General features: G+C 31.2%; 1 protein-coding gene across 1 annotated transcript in view; it reads right to left on the bottom strand.

Annotated features, from left to right (window-relative positions):
* The window catches only part of LOC133578234 (NGFI-A-binding protein 1-like), a 40,308-nt gene extending 34,524 nt beyond the window's left edge, over positions 1 to 5,784 (bottom strand). The window contains exon 1 of the mRNA XM_061932489.2: positions 5,511 to 5,784. The gene's annotated coding sequence lies outside the window, so the exon portion shown is untranslated. The remainder of the gene's footprint in view (positions 1 to 5,510) is intronic.
* Between the last annotated feature and the right edge of the window lie 303 nt (positions 5,785 to 6,087).

The following is a 6,087-nucleotide window of genomic DNA, read 5'->3' as shown; positions in this document are numbered from 1 at the left end:
TGTGTGTGTGTGTGTGTGTGTGTGTGTGTGTTCTTGTTCTTGTATTCCTACCCTTCATTGAGACATCAACAAGGAAAAGTACCGTCCATATGAGGACCGGTGAACAAGTTAGGACCGAAGTCACGGTCCCAATACGGAAGACCATTGCATCTATCAAAATGAGGGTGGTCCCAAAAAGGAGGGATTTTTCAAATTGACTGTGTGACGGTTTTAAAAATGCTCCCCCCCTCTGGTCAACATATGAAATAACAAGTGTGTGTAAGAAATTGAAATGCGCCCCCTTTGGCTATTAATAAAAATAAATAAAATAAATATGTATATTGAGACATACTCGAATAACTTGAAGTAAATAATGAAGATTAAAAAAAATCAAAAAATTAAAATACTAAAAGCAGTCTTTTTCTCACAATGTGTCAACTTTTTTCTTATAAAGTTGGGAGCAATTTCTCATATTTTTTCCCGTTTCTGTAATATTGCAATATCTTCTCGTGAAATTATTACTTTTTTTAATGGAAAATTATTACTTTTTAATTGTGATATTTGTCGTGTATATACAATTCTGACTTTTATCACAATATTGCCAATTTTCTTTTGTTGTTCTTGTAAAATAGTGACATTTTTTTGAGTAAAATTAGGACTTTTGTCATCATTTTGCCAAGTAAAAATGTATTTACTTCACTTATTATTCACTTATTGCGCCTGACCCTATAAACAAAGTCAAGTACAAGATGAACTTCCAAAAATTATGAAATGTCCTTTGTACAACATATTATAAATACACATTATACACAACATATTATAAATACACATTATACACAACATAAACACAGTTAAATTATATACACAGTACAGACATGTGAAATATCCTTGTACCAATTATATACTATATACAAACAATTGTACTTTCATAATTATTTATATCCCACATTTAGTTTTTGATTAACATTGATCATGGTATTAACTACTGTGTTGATTCAAGAGTGATATATTTTTTAAAGTATTCTTTCAGTTTCTGTAATATTGCAATATTTTCTCGTAAAATGATTACTTTTTTTTCATGTAAAATTATTACTTTTTATTTGTGACATTTGTCGTATATATTGAATTCTGACTTTTATCACGATTTTGCCAAATTTTTTTTTGTTGTTCTTGTAAAATAGTGACATTTTTTTTTGAGTAAAATGATGACTTTTGTCATCATTTGCCGAGTAAAAATTCCGACTGTTGTTATAACGTTGCCAAAAATTTTACGTTTTCTTAGAAAATTGCGACTTTTGTCGAGTAAAATGACGACTCTTTTCATCAAATTGCCAAAATGTTAAGCTTTTCTTGTAAAATTGCGACTGTTATTGAGTAAAATTCCAACTTTTATCATAATATTGCACACATGTTCAGTTTTTCTTGTAAAATTTTGACTTGCTTTGAGTAAAATTACGACTTTTATTATGATACTGCCAAAATTCTAGGTTTTTCTTGTAAAATAGTGAAAATTTTTGAGTAAAATTAGGACTTTTGTCATCATTTTGCCAAGTACAAATTCAGACTACTATTATAACGTTGCTAATATTTTGAAGTTTTCTTATAAAATTGTGACTTTTGTCAAGTTTTCATCAAATTGCCAACATTTTAAGCTTTTCTTGTAAAATTGCGACTGTTTTTGAGTAAAATTCCAACTTTTATCATAATATTGCACAAATGTTCAGTTTTCTTGCAAAATTTTGACTTGCGTTGAGTAAAATTCTGACTTTTGTTATAATACTGCCAAAACCTACTCAGTGGCCTAGTGGTTAGAGTGTCCGTCCTGAGATCGGTAGGTTGGGAGTTCAAATCCCGGCCGAGTCATACCAAAGACTATAAAAATGGGACCCATTACCTCCCTGCTTGGCACTCAGCATCAAGGGTTGGAATTGGGGGTTAAATCACCAAAATGATTCCCGGGCGCAGCCACCGCTGCTGCCCACTGCTCCCCTCACCTCCCAGGGGGTGATCAAGGGTGATGGGTCAAATGCAGAGAATAATTTCGCCACACCTAGAGTGTGTGTGACAATCATTGGTACTTTAAACTTTAAACTTTAAATTCAAAGTTTTTCTTGTGAAATTGTGACCTTTTTCTTGTGAAATTCCAACTCATTTTGACAACAAGCGTTTTTATGTTTGCATATTATGTATCTATTATTAATGTTGTAAATACACATCTTTATATATCTAGAAAGGGTGGTCCTAAAGAGGTAGGCATTATTCTGACTTCTCAAGAAGGTAACAAATACAAGAGTGTGTGTGTGTGTGTGTTCTTGTATTTCTACCTTTCTTGAGACATCAACAAGGAAAAGTACCTTCCATATGAGGAGGTGTGAACAAGTGAGGACATACATCATGGTCCCGATACATAAAACCATTGCATCTAATCGAGAATGTCTCATCTGTCAAAATGAGGGTGGTCCCAAAAAGGAGGGATTCTTCAAATTGACTGTGTGTCGGTTTTAAAAGTGCTCCCACTCTGGTCAACATATGAAATAACAAGTGTGTGTAAGAAATTGAAATGTGCCCCCTTTGGCCAAAATGAAATGAAAAAAAAAATATATATATATGTATATAGAGACATACAGTAATAACATTAAGTAAATAATGAAGATTAAAAACCAATTACAAACAAACAAACAAACAAACAAAAAATAACTAAAATAAGTCTTTTTCTCACAATGTGTCGACTTTTTTCTCATAAAATTGGAAACTATTTTTCATATTCTTTCTGTTTCTGTAATGTTGCAATATTTTCTCGTGAAATTATTACTTTTTAATGCAAAATGGTGACATTTGTCATATAAAATTCTGAAATGTATCACAATATTGCCAATGTATTGGTTGTTCTTGTAAAATAGTGACATTTTTTGAGTAAAATTATGACTTTTGTCATCATTTTGCCAAGTAAAATTCAGATTATTATTATAACATTGCCAAAATGTTAAAGTTGTCTTATAAAATTGTGACTTTTGTCGAGTAAAATGACGACTCTTTTCATAAAGTTGCCAAAATGTTAAGTTGTTTCTTGTGAAATTGCGGACTGTTATCGAGTAAAATTCCAACTTTTATCATAATATTGCACACATGTTCAGTTTTTCTTGTAAAAATTTTGACTTGCGTTGAGTAAAATTACGACTTTTATTACAATTCTGCCAAAATGTTTTGTTTTTCTTGTGAAATTGCGACTGTTATTGAGTCAAATTCAATCTTTTATCATAATATTGCACAAATGTTCAGTTTTTCTTGCAAATGTTTTACTTGTGTTGAGTAAAATGACGACTTTTATTACAATACTGCCAAAATTTCTAGTTTTTCTTGTGAAATTGCGACTGTTATTGAGTAAAATTCCAACTTTTATCAAAATATTGCACAAATGTTCAGTTTTTCTTGTAAAATTGTAACTTGCGTTGAGTAAAATTATGATTTTTATTACAATACTGCCAAAATGTTTTGTTTTTCTTGTGAAATTGCGACTGTTATTGAGTCAAATTTCAACTTTTATCATAATATTGCACAAATGTTCAGTTTTTCTTGTACAATTTTAACTTGCGTTGAGTAAAATTATGATTTTTTTATTACAATACTGCCAAAATGTTTTGTTATTCTTGTGAAATTGCGACTGTTATTGAGTTAAATTCAAACTTTGATCATAATATTGCGCAAATGTTCAGTTTTTCTTGCAAATTTTTTACTTGTGTTGAGTAAAATGACGACTTTTATTACAATACTGCCAAAATTTCTAGTTTTTCTTGTGAAATTGCGACTGTTATTGAGTAAAATTCCAACTTTTATCATAATATTGCACAAATGTTCAGTTTTTCTTGTAAAATTTTAACTTGCGTTGAGTAAAATTATGATTTTTATTACAATACTGCCAAAATGTTTTGTTATTCTTGTGAAATTGCGACTGTTATTGAGTCAAATTCAAACTTTGATCATAATATTGCACACATGTTCAGTTTTTCTTGTAAATTTTTTACTTGTGTTGAGTAAAATGATGACTTTTATTACAATACTGCCAAAATGTTTTGTTTTTCTTGTGAAATTGCGACTGTTATTCAGTAAAATTCCAACTTTTATCATAATATTGCACAAATGTTCAGTTTTTCTTGTAAAATTTTTACTTGCATTGAGTAAAATTATGATTTTTATTACAATACTGCCAAAATGTTTTGTTATTCTTGTGAAATTGCGACTGTTATTGAGTCAAATTCAAACTTTTATCAAAATATTGCACAAATGTTCAGTTTTTCTTGCAAATGTTTTACTTGTGTTGAGTAAAATGACGACTTTTATTACAATACTGCCAAAATTTCTAGTTTTTCTTGTGAAATTGCGACTGTTATTGAGTAAAATTCCAACTTTTATCATAATATTGCACACATGTTCAGTTTTTCTTGTAAAATTTTAACTTGCGTTGAGTAAAATTATGATTTTTATTACAATACTGCCAAAATGTTTTGTTATTCTTGTGAAATTGCGACTGTAATTGAGTCAAATTCAAACTTTGATCATAATATTGCACACATGTTCAGTTTTTCTTGTAAATTTTTTACTTGTGTTGAGTAAAATGACGACTTTTATTACAATACTGCCAAAATTTCTAGTTTTTCTTGTGAAATTGCGACTGTTATTGAGTAAAATTCAAACTTTGATCATAATATTGCGCAAATGTTCAGTTTTTCTTGTAAAATTTTAACTTGCGTTGAGTAAAATTATGATTTTTTTATTACAATACTGCCAAAATGTTTAGTTTTTCTTGTGAAATTGCGACTGTTATTGAGTCAAATTCAAACTTTTATCATAATATTGCACACATGTTCAGTTTTTCTTGTAAAATTTTTACTTGTGTTGAGTAAAATGACGACTTTTATTATGATACTGCCAGAATTTCTAGTTTTTCTTGTGAATTTCCAACTAATTTTTCACAACAAGCTTTTTTATATTTGCATAGTATGTATATATTATTAATGTTGTAAATACACATCTTTATATATCTAGAAAGGGTGGTCCTAAAGAGGTAGGCATTATTCGGAGGTCTCAAGAAGGTAACGAACACAAGTGTGTGTGTGTGTGTGTGTGTGTGTGTGTGTGTGTGTGTGTGTGTGTGTGTGTGTGTGTGTGTGTGTGTGTGTGTGTGTGTGTCATAAAGCAAGTTGAGCAAGTTTTTTGCAAGCTCGGAGGACAAGCGGTAGAAAAATGGATGGATGGATGGACACAGGCACATGCAGGCCCACTCTGCATTCACTAGAAATTCCCCACCATCAATCAATCAATCAATCAATCACCATCATCATCACCATGGCGACCTGCTGCATTTTGTGTCTACAAATGAATGCATGTGTGTATATCACGTGATCATTACTGCTAATACAAAAGGCTACAATCCAAAAGGGTTGCATGCAATGTATTATAATAATAATAATAATAATAATAATAATAATAATAATAATAATAATAATAATATACAATGATGAAGTTGCGCCTACCTGGTGTGTGTTTGGGGGGGGGGGTCAGGTCAGGGTTCCTTTTCTTTCTCTAAATAGTCCTCAGCACCTTTCTTTGTCGCAGCGAGACTCCTCTGGAAAGTTTCCCTCTTCAAAAAAAAGCAAAAGGCGCAAAAATTATTGGAAAAAAAAAAAAGATTTTTAAGCTCCCCTTTTCCCTCCGAGCGTGTATAGCGTGTGTTTGTATGCGCGCGCGCGCGTGTAAACCGTGTGCGTGTGCGAGTCCTCTCCCAGACCTTCTCCACTCCCCTGCACACTTTCACCACACAGTCGCACGCCACTCACACACCAGCACATCCGGCTGCTTAACAAAATAAAAGGTTCCAGCCGTGACTAATAAAGACCGTTAAAAATGTAAAATAATAGCACAAATGTAAACATGTGTTGAATAAAGATGATGTATGAGGGATTTTTTTTAAATAAAATACTGCATATTCATGTCTGAAAATAAAGATGATACATCTGGGGTCTTTGAGTGTTTGATGTGCATTTTAAAACATTTGCAATAGTGGAAAAATATAAATAGGTAATTAATTTTTTTTTACCCTCTGCAGACACC

The sequence above is a fragment of the Nerophis lumbriciformis genome, linkage group LG38 (assembly GCF_033978685.3).
Source record: "Nerophis lumbriciformis linkage group LG38, RoL_Nlum_v2.1, whole genome shotgun sequence".
In the NCBI taxonomy this organism is placed as follows: domain Eukaryota; kingdom Metazoa; phylum Chordata; class Actinopteri; order Syngnathiformes; family Syngnathidae; genus Nerophis; species Nerophis lumbriciformis.
Note: the sequence above shows the minus strand (reverse complement) of the source record. Positions and strands in the feature narration are given on the sequence as shown.